This window comes from Dipodomys merriami, unplaced genomic scaffold, assembly GCF_024711535.1.
Source record: "Dipodomys merriami isolate MVZ:Mamm:240054 unplaced genomic scaffold, mDipMer1.0.p SCAF_807, whole genome shotgun sequence".
In the NCBI taxonomy this organism is placed as follows: domain Eukaryota; kingdom Metazoa; phylum Chordata; class Mammalia; order Rodentia; family Heteromyidae; genus Dipodomys; species Dipodomys merriami.
In genome coordinates, this window is record NW_027206410.1 from 196,818 (window position 1) to 212,622 (window position 15,805).

Genomic DNA, 15,805 nt, shown 5'->3' on the forward strand with positions numbered 1-15,805 from the left:
CCTGGGCATCTGCAACGAGTACCCTTTGTTACTGTCCATATGGTGTACATGTCCTCCATAATCATGAGCACCATCATCCCATTTTCTCTCCAGGTATGGGCAGAATGTCTTGGCAAAGTAAGACCCATTTCCCTGGAGGCTTGCTGGCAGGAGCTCAGAAAAACTCTACCACTTTTAGAAAGGGGAACTGAGGAGGATCATGGGATAAACACACACACACACACACACATACACGTGTGAAAGCCTACAAAAGGTGAGGAAGGTGTTCGGCCCCTGGCAACAGAGCTGAGAGGCAGTATTGGGCCTGGGACTGGCTAGGAGGGGAAATGTCAGAATTCAGCCAAAGCATGCCAAGTGAAATGCAGATGGGTAGAGGCAGCTCTTGTGATACCTCATTTCACATGTGGGCATCAAGCTTCTTTCTCCTGTGATGAGTGTCTAAACTGGGGGAGTGTTGGATAGTGGGCATGGAGACAGGGCCAGGATTACATTGGCACAGGGCCCTTTTCAGTGATCTCATTTTCAAGGATGTCTGGGGAAGGAAGGAGCCTAGGGCATTGTGGTAATTGCAGAGAAAGCTCTGTGTGACTGTGTCTAAGCCCGACCCAGTGTTAGTGTGTTGTGTGGGAACAAGTGTGCACACACACTCACCCAAGTGAGTGACCAACGCAGGTGCCTAGTGGTCACACTGAGGCAGGTGGAGGGTCAGCTGATGTTTGCCAGCCGGGGTCAACTCCTGTGCACAAGTCTGAAAAGACCGGGGCGGCATGTGGGCAGTAAGGAGAATGAGGGTGGGAGGGAGGGGAATGGGGTGGCTGCTGTTGGGGCTGTTTGTGTCCCCGTGGATGCAGATGGGCCTGGCACCTTCCCTGACAGCAACAGAGCCCATAGACTTGTATTGTTGATGGTAGGTTGGCATGGCATGCTTGTGGGCATGTGGGATGAGAGATGACAGTGAGGCCAGAATTGCCTCCCAGTGTCAAGTGACAAGCTAATCCAAGTGAAGGCTCTAGGACAGCAAGGACCCTGTCTTTTGCTGTCTGTCCCTATGAGGCCTCCCACCTGTCCCAGAGGGGGAAGGATGATGGGCCTGTATGGGACTCACAGTACTGGGCTGGCCAGTACAAACTTCCATGGAGCTGAGCGATGGGAGCAGTAACTCACCAGCTAATGCCTCCTATACTGTGTCTAAAATGAAACCTTGATTCTTGTCGATAAAGATTACTGCCCAGCTTAACTCAATTTCACACTCTCAAAAGCTACCACTGAGAGATCATATCCTATGTACCTTGACAGCAGTGCCTTGTCCTGCTGTGTCTGATACCTCAGGCTTTGGAAAAGGAGGATAAGGATAGTGCGGATTTTCCATGGACCGAGCTTCCAGTTGTGCTTCTGCCACTCTGCTGGTCCTCAGAGCTGACCTATGGGCAAAGGATGTCTATATTCCTGTCTAGTGACCTGGGCCAATTCAACCTGACCACACACAATGGGACCACAGATCTCTACACAGATCAAATGCCTGAATGTATGTAGGTGCAACCTGGAAAAGGCTCATCTTCTGTGTGTCTGCTTCCCAAGGGTGTAGGCATCACTCAGAGACTACGAGCACATCTGGTTCAGTGGCCCAATACAAGGGCCTAGCCCCAGACTCCAGTGAGCCCTCAGACGTCCTTTCCCTGTACCTTCCCTCTTCACTCATGCCATGTGCACAGGCCAGAATGCCACCACTCCCTCATGTCCCAACCCTCATGCTCCTGCATCCACAACCCCATACAGCCAAGCCCAATCCTACCTCTGCTACCTCAACCTCAGGGCCCTCACGATTCTCAAAACCCCTTTCAGTCTTAGCCTTGAACACTAATCTCTCTGCCTTTGGTCTCGCCCACTGAGCTCACTTAAACCTCAACCTACTCAAGGCTCCTTGTAAACTGTTTACATCCTCCTGTTCCTCATTCTGCAGTGCAGCTTTCACCACTCGCTACCAGCTATCTTGCTTGTACCCTGCTTATGCAATCTGTCCCCCAAACTCCCTTCCCACTAATGACAAAATGCTATTTCCTAGTGGAAAGAATGCCCTTCAGCACTTGGTAGGGGTAGGTGAAGTTGCCCACCCCCACTCAAGAGTCTGACCCTGGAGAGCATCTCCATGGCAAACCCACCTGGCATTTACTACACCATATCTTCCCATGACATAAGTGTTCTGCCTGCAGGGCAGGTCTTGATGGCATTGGACTAGAATAATTGCATGTCTGAGGTCCAGAATGCCTGACAGCCTACACCTTGGGCTACCTTTTGCCACTAGTGACAAGCAAGTTTGTCAGGACTTACTTTGTCATTTCTCTGCTTCTGGACTCTGAGCTCCTCCAGGACCAGAGACATTTAAGCTTATAAGACAAAAATGCAATGCCCAGAGGTAGGGACAAACCACATCTCCTCCTTGGGCTGCCAGAAGGAAAGGACCTTCCTCACCTGCACCATGGCCTCCACACCCACTAAGCCAAAAGAGCCAGAGCTGGGTAGCAGCTACCAGGCCATCAGACAGGGCCAAGTCGTCCCTCCAGATAACTCAGGGCTCTGTTTAGAGAAGGTCTCTGATCTGTCAGCTCACAACCTAACCACCTCAAGTCCAGCTGTAACCATGGGCAGGATCACAGGTAAGCAGGAAGTCCTCAAGAGGGATTTGGCAGCACTCCCTATGAACTGCCCTCGCCTGTGCCAACACACATCACATGAAAGCCCCCCCCCCAACTCCAGAGGACATTCTTCAGCAATCCTTACCAACTCCCAATGGCTATGCTTTGGCATAGATCAGAATCCACAGATGCACAGTGTGATCCCCTATTGCTAGCGATCTCCAGTATCAGAGCAGCAGAGGACATGGCTGGGTGTAATCCAGAGATAAGTGCAAATGGGGAAGGAGCCTTGCGACCCTAGCCCCATCTCTGTCCTCAGCTGTGGCTTTGTCAGTCCCTACACATCCACATCGACTGAGGCAGTTCCTCCACTAGGTGTCCTCCATCGTCCCGACAGAGCTGGTCCTGGGCACACATTTGAACAGCAGATTCCTTGAGGTCCACGGCCTGACTAACAGGTCCAAGGAACTGCCAAAAATACTCTGGTTCTACCTGAGAAGCATGGCTTGTGTTCCTTCTGAGAAGGAACAGACAGGGAAGGGTCCCCTGGCATAGTGGTGGGGAAACAGAAGTCATGACTTGGTCCATATCAGTGGACAGAAAGATTAAAAAGGCTCAATGGCAGTGCAAGACTGAGGTACTATTGGTGTCTTTCTCATTGTAAAGCACCTTGATCAAGTGGCTAGGTCCTTTACCTCTGAAAGGAGGTCAGGAAACAGAGCTTGTGTCTATGCTGTCCTCAGAATGCTGGGAATTGAACTCAGACACTTTCACACAGTAGAAACCTGCTTTAACCACTGGTCTACCTCCTCAGTCATTGGCTTTCTTTTGAGACAATCTCACTATGAAGTTAAATCCTGGCCTCCAGCTGCTCTCTACCTGTCTCTTCCACCTAAGTACTAGAATTATAGATGTGGCCCAGCCCATCTACTCTTGTTTTCCCCTTGAGATCTGCTTAGAGCCAGGTCATCTTCTAAGTAAGAATTCATCAAGGCAACTTGGATGCAGAAGCATTTCCCTGTCCATCCATGGCTGGCTCAGTCATCTAAGTCTCTACATGAAAGTCAGGCATACATCCATGCTGCGCATCTCCTGGATCTGCCTAAGATGCCACTCCTGTGAATAAAGCAAGGCCTGGTCATTCCCAGAGAGGAAGAAGCCCCAGAGAGTACACTATTGATCCCCTAGTGAGGACGTGGCTAGTAACACAAGCCCTGAACATGTAGACTTTGCACCAAGACCTCAGGTGAGCTTCTTTTATCCTGAAGTGTGAAGTGGTGGCCTGATTATCTAGCACTTATACCAGTAGGTTGCGAGCCCAGGATGTGGCAGGTAGAAGTGCTCATGTACAGCAACAAAGTCCCATTAGGGACTGGCCTAGCCACCCACTCCTTGGTCTAGCACATATAGGTTTTTTGACAGTGTGACAAAAAGGAAGAGGGAACAGAGCCAGCATTCCAAGAGAGGTTTTCTAGGTCTCTGAGGCTCAGCTGTGCTCTCTGCTGGGCAGTGGCCCTCAGGATGTTGGCATAGATGCATTAGAGTCTCTGGTGTGCATGGTACATGAAACACTTTCAGCTTTTGCTGGCTGCAGAGCAGGCCAACCTGCAAGCAGGCAGCAGGCAGCAGGCACAGCCTGGCACACAACCAAAGACCCTGATGTAGGCTACCCAAGGTAGAAGGTGAAAGGTAAGAGTGGGTTTTACAGACACACACTGAGTCAGAGATCCTGAGGGAGGAACCCCACCAGCTGTTGCTCCAACCAGCCCTGCAGTGGATGGTGCTCAATTCTGAGACTCAATTTAAAGTCGCATGAGCAGAGTACAAATCCATACATTCCAGCCGTGTGACCTTCAACCAATGCCAGTCTTCGCACTTAAGAATAGTAATTCCTCTCTATAAAATGGGCTTATTCACCACTGGCAGCAAGTATGGCAGCCTTTCGGTCATCACGGTCAGCAAAGGCAGCCTGGAAGGTGGTCACCCAATGGTGGTGGTGCCCTATGATGACAGGCCACAGTCTCCTTGTCACCATTGGCGAGCACCTGGAAGCCCACTTGGGTACAGTACCCCAGCTCAGTAACAGCCACTGGCCCAGCACACAAGAATTCTCCTTGGGCGATGAGCAGTGGGAGCGCGTGAGAAGCCGGCAGGCAAGGCTGGGGGGCCAGGGAGCGCGAGCCCCAGGGCGGAGGGCGGGGGCGCGAGCACAGTGGGCAGCGGCAAGGCAGTAGCCAAGAAGATGGTGGACAGCAACAGCGGCAGCTAGCACGGCGGCGGTGGTGGCGGCAGCGGTGGCGGTGGCGGCAGCGGTGGCGGCAGCGGTGGCGGCCAGCAGGAGAAGCAGGAGCTGGCCTCGAAGCGGATGGACATCCAGAACAAGCGCTTCTACCTGGATGTGAAGCAGAACGCCAAGGGCGGTTTCCTGAAGATCGCAGAGGTGGGCACGGGTGTCTCCAAGAGCCGCCTCACGCTGTCGATTGTGGTGGCGGCCAATTTCCGTGACTCGCTGGGCGACTTCATCGATCACTACGCGCAGCTGGGCCCCAGCAGCCCCGAGCAGCTGGCAGCGGGCGCTGAGGAGGGCGGCAGGCCGGCGCACCTCAAGAGCGAGTTCCTGGTGCGTGAGAACTGCAAGTACTACCTGGATCTCAAGGAGAACCAGCGCGGCCCCTTCCTGCACATCCGCCAGACCATCAACCGCGGCGGCTGCTTTGGCGCAGGCCCAGGGCCTGGCGGCCTCCAGAGCGGCCAGACCATCGTGCTGCCTGCGCAAGCTCTCATCGAATTCCGACACGCTCGCCAAGCTCCTCGATGACTACGGAGGCGAAGACCACGAGCTGGCCGGAGGCCCAAGAGTCGGTGCAGGTGGCGGGGGCGGGGGGGGGGGGGGGCTGTACGGGGAACTCCCGGAGGGCACCTCTATTACGGTGGACTCCAAACATTTCTTCTTCGATGTGGGCTGCAACAAGTACGGAGTTTTTCTACTGTGTGAGTGAGGTGAAGCCGTCCTACCGCAATGCCATCACCATGCCCTTCAAGGCCTGGGACAAGTTTGGTGGCGCCTTCTGCCGGTATGCGGATGAGATGAAAGAAATCCAGGAGCGGCAGAGGGATAAGCTTTACAAGTGTCATGCTGGGGGGCGGGGTGGTGAGGAGTCCTAAGGCGAGGAGGTGGATGAGGATTGAAATGGCAGCTTTCCCCCCTGGCCTCCCCCACCTTGTTACCCGCGCCCCCCACCCCCCATCCCCCTGGCTAGTTCCCATTCTTGCTCATTCCCCTGTGAGCTAGTGGAGAGGGAGCCCGGGAGGCCACCAAGGGAGAAAAAAAAAAAACACAACAAAATTAAAAAAAATAATATAGTTAAGAGAAATAACCATAAGACAACAGTCTTGAACAGTGAGTAAAGCAGTAAAGTTCCAGAAATTGACAGCAACCTGCAGAGGACAACAGCATCTCCTCACCTGCAAGTGTCTCAGCTTCTATTTCCCACCCGAGGTTCCTAAGCTCATCTAGATAATCCTGAAGGGGATAGATTTCAGTCTGGGCCCCTAAACACATCTGACTTACCCAGATCCATCTGTGTATAACAGTTGAATTTGTGTTGTACCTGGGTAAATCTAAAGTATCTCTCCAGGCCGAGCCGCCGTTGCAGTGTCTATCCTTCACCTTTATTCTAATCAGCCTTTTGGATCGAGATCTTCACGGAAATTCTTGAGACAGAGAGACCTTTGCAGTTACCCAGTACTGAGAGTCCAGGTTTATGAAAAGGAATGCAACTTTACACAATCATGGACAAGGCAAAAAAGAATTCAAGAAGCCATCAGTGAATCAAAACAAATTGGATTTTTTTAAATGATTTTGCATGGAACCTGGCCCCATGTCTTTTCTTTGCAGAATTGTTTTCCGGGATGCAAAAATTCAAAAGCCAATGCTTGAACTAGAGAATTCATTACTAAAATAGTTTAAAAGTTGGGCAAAAGGAATTTTTTTTCAAAAAATAAAAGCAGTTTTACATTGGGGGTTGCTGAGGTAGGCACAATACGTCAGGCATAAAGCACAAGGCAAACTCGTTGAGTGGATGGGTTGCTGCTCACTAAAGTTCTTCCCTTGATCTCTAAAGGTGGAGGTCATTACCAAGAAGTGGCATTGGTGTGAATGAGAGCCAGATCCCATGGCTCTAGCATATGAGCAAGTGAATTATGGCTAATTTGTCTGTTACAGCCACTGATTGGCTGCATTTTTAACTGTAAAACGATGATTTTCTGCAAAAGGGAAAGTATGGCTACAAGCCTGAGCTTTAATGGAATATGCATCCTCACAGAGAAGTTGGAAATAACTAAAACTGAAGTCTTAATTCACCTTCAGTTTAATCTGTGGATTTGTTCAAATAGTAAAGATCCTCAGGTTCAGAATTACAGCATCATTTATTCTTTAAAACAAATTTTTAAGAAATTGATCCATCTTATTAGTACCTCACAATCAAAGTTGGCAAATGATGGATGAATGATTAAAGCAGTGCACCCGGTGGAAGCTGAAATCCATCTGTGAATGGAATTGATGTGAACGTGAATATGCTGACTATATCCTGGAAGCATTTTTATACCATCTTGAAATTGCAACATACTGGGATTGGCCAGTTTATCCAGCTGTCTTTCAAGAATAAAAGTTGGGGTTTTCATGGATCACCTCTTCTATATTTTAAGTGGATTTTCAGTAGAAATGATTTTTATTAATCAAGTTAATCCCACCCCATCAAAAGGTATTTCTAGAAATGTCACAGGCCTAGGAAACTTTGAATTGAATGGGAGCTAAGGTTCTTTCCAAAGTTTTCAGGTATTCTTTGTGTGACACCTTCTCAACCAGGAGGCAAGTAACCCCATCTCCACAATCTTAGTATTTTTTAACTGCATGCCTGCCCTTTATTTGAGCTGCCTTTTTAATTTATTGCATATCCTTTTTATTATCTTATTTTGGTATTCAATCTATACAATCGTTTTCTATTTATTGGGAAATAAGTAATATACAAAACGGTCATTTTCATGTATTTGTGGCTGAGAGGGAGGGAGATACTTATGTATATAAAATTAGGCCTTTTTAAAAAAAACTAGACTATGACTCAGAATAATGTTGATCTTAGGTTCAAAGAAATAGAAGAGTCACAAACATTGGTGCCCTTTTCAGACTATTTCTCTACTCACATCATTCACAGTAGAATTTTTAAACATTTTTATAGCTTTTCTTTTCAAATTTTCTCCTTTGCCAAGAATGTTTACTAAATTGTATGGGAGCAATAGTATTTTTGATGTTTTAATGACATCCGTATACTTGTACTGCATTTTGTACCACAAGGCAGCTGTTTTCAATAATGTCTTGCTGTATTTACCTATGTGTTTTGAGTGTTTTGTTTCTTTGCTGCGGAGAACAAATTCCTAGTTTTAGTAAAGGAGATGAGAAGCTAGCATTAGGCTTGCAGAAACTGTTTAAGTTTCAACTCTGAGGCAGCAATGGAAATTAAGGTTGCAGCTATTAGTTGATCGCTATAACTTTTGCATTTTCAAATCATGTACAATTCCTGTATAGACCAACTTATTTTCTTGCTTCAGTGGTGATTCTGTTGCTCAGCTGCAGTGAGCCCGTTCAATTTTGCAAAGGTGCAGTACCTCTCCTTTTCAAGGGAGTGGTTTATTAATCTTTTATCTTTTCTTTTTATTTGGCTGAATTGCAGTAACTAGCCTTGCCTTTCTATTCTGTAGAAATGACAGGGTCTTCACAATCCTTTACCAGTGGCTACTAAGCTATAATTAGCTGAATAGAAAGAATGTAGAAGTGGTCTGAGGCGTATAGAGTATATGCCAAGAACACTACCATATATGGCATCAGCTTTGGTTACCAGAGAAATTTTCTTAGTCATAAGACCATATAACAGTTATATATCATATGTAAGTCTTTAGATATCAATTTGAGAATCCTCCAAAAAAAGGAACAAAGAATGCATAAGCTATGTGTTGGCAAAAGTAATTTATATTAAAATTTTGACCTGCCTGTGTAAGATTAAGTGGTGAATGTCCTAGTGGTGTGTTTTTTGGTCTTAAACCAATCTCTGAGGTTTATTTTTCCTGCAGGGGTGTTTCCTCGCCTCTCTTCCACTGTAGGAAGATTGCAGAAGGATGTGGATTAATTGTAGCATTTCACTGATCCTCATTCCTGTGACTAGGGACAATAGAAATCTGCAGAGCATGGAGATTCATTCATTAATACTAGCTTATTAAAGGAAATAGTCTTTGTTCCAGTTAGATAATGGCATTATACAAACTCTGGGAAGCAACTAACTTTTTTGTTTTGTTTTTAGCTGCTTACTACAAACGCTTTAGAAGTTGTTTTTAAAATTTGGCAAACATCCCAGCTAATGAAAATAGTTACATTCCTTAGAAATAGGGAACTAAAACTCCTTTTCAAAAAATTGAGTTTTATTTCAAACTAGCTACAGAGATAAGCCTTTTTTTTTTCAAACAGTCAAAAGAATCGGTCTCTGTGAAGAGATGTAACTCTAGGTTTCTATTGTCCCTTCTCATCATTTCAGCAAGTGAAATGGCAAATCTGGTGAGCAGATCTTTCAGTGCATATGCTGCACCAAACAAAATGTCAGTCTGTATAGCACCAAAAATCAATCTGAAAAGTAAACCCAAAACCCCCAAATACCCTATGGAACTAATTAACGTGAATGCTTTTAAAACAAATTTAAAATGAATAAATCTGTCAAAGTGAAAAAAAAAGAAAAGAAAATTTCAGCTTATGCCAAGGTGACCTAGGGTTTCTCCTATTCCATCCTTAATGTTTTCAGAGTCTAGCACTGCATTCTAACACAACTTAGGGAACCCATTATATTCGTTCAAAGTAACTACTAAAAACAGGGCCAGCTGTCTAACACTTGTCAAACAGTGCAAGTAAATGAGTTTAATATATGTACACAGTGCATGTGTACATACCTAGAGTCCTACAACAAGAAAGATATTCTGATACTTATGTGGTACATATGCTGCCTCTTTCTACTATTTCGTCTTTCTAGAGTAATACCATATGCACAGCAATGGGTGCAAGATGAACTCACCACCTTCTAGGAGATGTGTGGACTGATCATAGAAACAAAAACATGTATATTTTCTCTTGATGTACATATTATGAAAATATATGCATGCTCATATGTGTCTAAAGGTTGAGTATATTTTGTAGCTATATGACTCCGTATGTTACATAAGCACTGAGAAATGTAAGGAAGGACTGACTAAAGGTTACCTCAGAAAAATTACTGAGACAGGCCTCTGGACTCATTATTTTTTCTGATTAATTGGAGATAGAATCTTACAGACTTTTCTACTTTATGGAGCTTCAAACTACAATCTCCCATGTCTCAGACTCCTAAGTAGCTAGAGTTACAGGCATGCCAGATTGGAGATGTAGCTTTAGTGGGGAAGCATCATCCTTGAGAGTAAAAGCTAATGAAGTGAATAAGGGCTTGAATTCAAGCACTGGTATGGGGTATATGAGCTCACACATGCATACAAACACACATTAACAAGAATGAAACTCTGGTGTCCCAGCTATATCTGTATACTTTAAATCACCTGTAGATTGTGGCTTAATAATCTAATAATACAAAAATTAATCCTCAAGCTCTCTCCTCTTTATCACATTAGGTGTCTTAATTACCTTATTAGGGTTTTTTTCCTTTTCTTTTTTTCTTTGTGTGTGTGTGTGTGTGTGTGTGTGTGTGTGTGTGTGTGTGTGTGTCTGTGTGTGTGTGTGTGTCTGTGTCTGTGTGTGTCTGTGTGTGTGTGTATGTGTGTTATACACACACTCTGGTGTACATATAACAATACTTAGACTTGAACACTGTGAATTGGCAAGATGCTTTTGCTTCTTCTCTCAAGGCTGTTGATCTACCCCTTGAAGTACAGAACCACTTCCATCTCTTTTCGGGAGAGAAGTGTCCCATTCATTTTCTAGGCCAAGCAGGGCTCAATCAGAGGTCTTTATATCTCACCCTCATGAGTATATTTGTTCTTATGTGCTAAACTCATCAGGCAATAGTCTTAGTTAAAATTAAAAACAAATCTGGGACAGTACTTAGGCCTTGATTAATGCCCTAGGACCAGCACAAAAAATAAATGCAGTTTCTTGTGATAATTAGACTTCACTTATTGCTATTTCTAGGATTATCATCTATGTCAAGGGTCTCTGGAATGTGACTTCCTCCATAGGTAAGGGATCATTCTAAATCAATCAGTCAAAAGTAACCATAAATCCTCCATATATTACCTTTGTAATGTCAATTACATTTGTTAAGATTTAATTAATGCTATGACATTTTTAGACCTCAAACATCACTAAGGACTTTTTTTAGAAAATATATTTCTATCTCTATTAGTATTCTACCCACTGTGACACTGAAGAAGTGAAATCATACACTACCCAACTTAAAGGCCTACACCAAGAAACAATTAGGTGGCAGACATTGATACAGGCAAGTTGTACCCTGCAAATTCTCCTAAGTCAATTAATACTAAAAACATGGACATAGGCCAGCCTGTGTTGTAGTTGAATATCTTGTCTCAAGAACAAAAAGTGAGGTCTGAGAACGTGGCTTGGTGGGAGATTGCTTGCCTAGCAGCCATGAAGCCCTGAGTTTGATTCCTCAGTAAGATATAAACAGAAAAAGCTAGAAGTACATTGTGGCTCAAGTGGAAGAGTGCTAGCCTTAAGTAAACGAAGCTCAGGAAAATGACCAGACCCTGAGTTCAATCCCCAAGACTGGTTAAAAATAGGTGAATACAGGAAGCAGGGAGAAGAGGTGCAGAGCTATTTATCGGAGCCTACATTTTCCCAGCCTTCATGACCTTTCATCTTGTGATTTGTTTTCATTCTATTCAGTGGTCAACAAACTAGTTTCCACTGAGTCTCTGAATCTTGTGTTATTGAATGTTAGGAATCTTAATTTTGGTATTGGGGATTTTGCTAAATGGAAGAGCACTTGCCTGACAACTGCCAGGCCCTGAATTTGTTCTCAGGTCTGAAAATAAAAATTCTTTAATCTTATTTAATTTGTGACTTACTTCACAGAAGAAATAAATGAATTCACTCATTCATAGAATCACAAATTGATACATTTTCTGGGCTCATTTGAGAAAATTTACCATGAAAAAGCATAACATAAGTTACACACTTATGGTTCACACTTGTAATCCACGCCACTCAGGAGGCTGACATTGGAGGATTATGGTTTGACGCCAGATGGTGCAAAAAATTCCATGAGTCTCTTATCTCAACCAGTAAAAAGCAACTGGCAAAAAAAAAGAAACCGTAGCTGTGACTCAAGCCGTAGAATGCTAGCCAAAAGGTCCAAAGCTACAGGGCAGCACCCAGTCACTTAGTTCATGTCCCAGAAGAACTGGCAGGAAAAAAAAAGAACTCAAATTCAAAACCGCTTTATTAGGTTCAAAATAGTTCATAATCATTGAGGAAAATTTGCCATTTTGAGCCAAAAAAACAATCATTTTTCTACTAATGACACAGAATAAAACATTTTACTTCTTAATTAGTGTTAAATCATGTAGGATTTCACTGTGTGGAAAGGTATCTTTTCTAATGATAGCAGAAAATTTCAGCATCACTTCATGTATTATATCCCAGGACTGTAAAACATATAAAGTTAGATTTGGGAGTGACGGAAAGATGGTGGAGGAGAAGCTGGAGGCAAAAGAAGCTCTCACATAGAAAACAGTTTTAGAGTTCCAGTGAACAGTCCTAAGCCAGAGAATCATACCAAGTGTGCCATCAGAGGACAGAGAGTTAGGCCAGAGAGGGAAAATCCAGGCAAGGAGACAGATCGGAGCTCTTGAAAGCAGCTGCCACTGCGGCAGCAGCGGCGGCAGCGGCGGCAGTGGCAGTACCTCCATACATGAAACAGAAAGAGGCTGGGACGAAAGAGCCAGATGCGGCAGGCGAGCGGATTTTACTCAACACCAGCAAGAACCGACAAGGAGCAGACATCTTCATGCTGCAGTTCGCAGACCAGAGACAACCCAGGAACCAAGACTCGGCTTGAGTAGAAGCCTAACATCCTCACTCCTTCTCAGGGAGCAGAAGAGGGAAGGCAACCCCCCCCTCATCTTGGATACTGATAAAGCTCAGCAGAGCTGCTAGCTCCAACTCAGGCCTTGGAATAAAACTAGCGTCATTTAGCAGGTCACAAGAACTTAATGGCAGTGTGACCTGCCAGACTCAGCTCCACCCAGGGAAAAGTCACTCAGTTCAGGCACCAGCCCTAGTAGTGGCTTTCTTCACTGGGTAATAAGAGCCAGAGGCTGCCCCTCCCTTTAGCAGCCTCGACATCAGTATAAAGAAAACCCGAGAGTGGCTCCAGGCTGGGCTCTGTGAGTTTCTCACAAACTAGCCCCCAGGAAAAGCTACTGTTTGCTGAAAGGCCTCAACTCAACCCAGAACCTAGCCTCATCAGAGCATCTCCAAATTTGAGGAAAAAGCCATCTTCCTCTTTTGTGATAATCAAAGCAGATCTCCCTACCATTTAACTAACCTGGGAGGAGGATCGCAAAATCCTGGGTAAAGCAGAGCATTTTTCTGCCTGTCCAAATAAACTGACTTAAGAAACCAACCAAGCCACAGGACCACAAGCAGACCAGAGATTCCAACCAGAGGCTGATTACAGACACAAGGGAGATACAGGATTTTTCCCAACCCTTCCAAAAAAATCAAATAACTTTTCTTTTCCTCTTCTTTTTTTTAAATACTTTACAAAATTTTTTTTCTTTTCTAAAACTTTTTAATTTTTAATTTTTAACTCTTTATGAAAAAAATTTTTTTCTAGTAATTTTTCCCCCTTATAATCTTTATTTTTGGGATACATGCGTGTGTGCGTTTTTCTTTCTTTTTTTTTTTTTTAATTCTTTTTGTTTTTTGCTTAGCTTCATTGAACTTCTGATCTTTTTTTTCTTTCGTCATCCTTCTCACCTTTTCCTCTCTTTTGTTCTTCTTTATGGGACTTAATTGTTGTTCTGCACATCCTCAGATAAACCCGTAATTGATTATTAGAAGCTATCTATCCCTCATTGTGTACACACTTAATCCACAAATTTATTACTCAATTCAAAACTTCTGAGACTTAAATTCCTTAAAAGCAGTACTACCTCTTTATACCTATATAATATTTTAAGTATTTTTTAAGATATCACATCTCCTTTATATCCCTCCCCTGCTCTCATTATATTCACATTCTTTGAATAATTTGTTCTCGATTCTGCATATTATTCATTTTTATTTTTCTATTTTTTCTGGTCTTTTTTATTCTTTCTCTTTCTTCTTGTTTTCTCTCTCTCTACTTTCATCCTATCCAATCAATTTCCAGCTTTGAGACTAGGACTTAGTTAAGGTAACTCTCCCTATAGCTTCCCACATCACTCTATTCCTATTTTGTAACAACATCTCTCCCTAGCCCTAATAATTTCTGGTTTACCAAATTCTTCTTTGCGGTTCATAGCCCATTAATATATAGTTGTTTGATGTTGAATAGAGGTATCTGTTGAACTAGATTGTATCTGCAGACTATTGACTGTGCAAATTCAGACTTTGGTTGATGCTTGCAGTAAGTTACTGTTCTAGCACAAAACTGGTGTTACTTTCATCCCAAATGGGCAGAGTAAGCAGGAAAACCACAAGAAAAATGGCAAGTTCGGGTATTTCCACACCCACTCATGATAATCAGGGGACAGAACAGATAATGAATAATCCAGAGGAGAGTTCCCAAATAGCTCTACAAAAACTGCTGGCAAACATGATAAATGAAAAGATTGAGAACATACAAAGAACTCTGTATGAGCATGATAGGGAGAGAGAGGAGGCAAACAAAAGGTCAATGCAAGAAAAGATTGAAAACCTAAAAAAGGCTCTGTATGAGTGTGATAGGGAGAGAGAGGAGGCAAACAATAGGTCAATGCAGAAAAAGATTGAAAACCTACAAAGGACTCTATGAGTGTGAGAGGGAGAGAGAGGAGGCAATCCAAAGGTTTATACAGGAATATCATGAGAGTGAGGAAGCTACTCAAAAACTGATACAGGATTTGCATGAGCAGCTTCAGAATACTTAAAGAGAAAGGCAGGAATGGCATGAACAGGCTGAGAACACTCAAAGAGAACTACAAGAATGGCATGAACGGGAGGAAGCTAACCAAAGAGTAAAACAGGAGTTGAGAGACCAGGATGAGAATACACAAAGATCACTAAAGGCATTCATGGGATCCATTAAGAAAGAGCTGAAGGAAATTAGGGAGACCACAAAGTGAATGCTGAATGGAACCCAACAGAAGGAATGGGATTCCAAGGAAACCATAACCAATCAACTAAGTGATTTGAGAACAAATACTGAACACCAAATTAAGGAAGTAAAGAAGTTCATACAAGATCTAAAACAAACTTCAACAAAGAATTTGAAGCGATAAAAGCTGACCAACTAGAAGGAAAAGAAATAAAAAACAAAGTAGAAAGTCTTGACAGCAGGTTAGACCATGCAGAAGATCAAATCTCGGGGATTGAAGATAGCCTAGATATTATAGAGAAAGAACATGCAACCATCCAAGACAAGTCCAAGAAATATGATAGATCTATCCAACACTTGGAAGACACCATCAGAAAGCCTAATATAAGGATAATGGGTGTAGAGGAGCACGTAGAAACAGAAGTTAATGGTCTAGGGAATTTCTTTAACAGGATCCTAGCAGAGAACTTCCCAAACATACAAAAAGATAGGCCTATTCAGATACAAGAAGCATTTAGAACCCCAAATAGACCAGACCACAATAGGACATCCCACCTTCACATTATAATCCACACAGGATCAACTCAGACCGAGGAAAAGATCCTTAAATCTGTCAGGGAGAAAAGGTTAATCACCTACAAAGGGAAACCAATTAGAATCACCTCAGAATTCTCAGCAGAGACAATCAAAGCAAGAAGAGCCTGGAATGACGTATGCCATGCCCTAAAAACAAACAACTATCAACCAAGAATACTGTAACCAGCTAAACTCTCCTTCATAACTGAAGGCCAAATAAAAACCTTCCATACTACAGAAAAATTGAAACAATACATCTCCACCAAA

The 15,805-nt window shown here is 43.7% G+C and overlaps 1 pseudogene; it reads left to right on the plus strand.

Annotated features, from left to right (window-relative positions):
• Nucleotides 1–4,875: 4,875 nt before the first annotated feature.
• LOC138819650 (transcriptional regulator protein Pur-beta-like) lies at nucleotides 4,876–5,822 on the plus strand (annotated as a pseudogene).
• The last annotated feature ends 9,983 nt before the right edge of the window (nucleotides 5,823–15,805 follow it).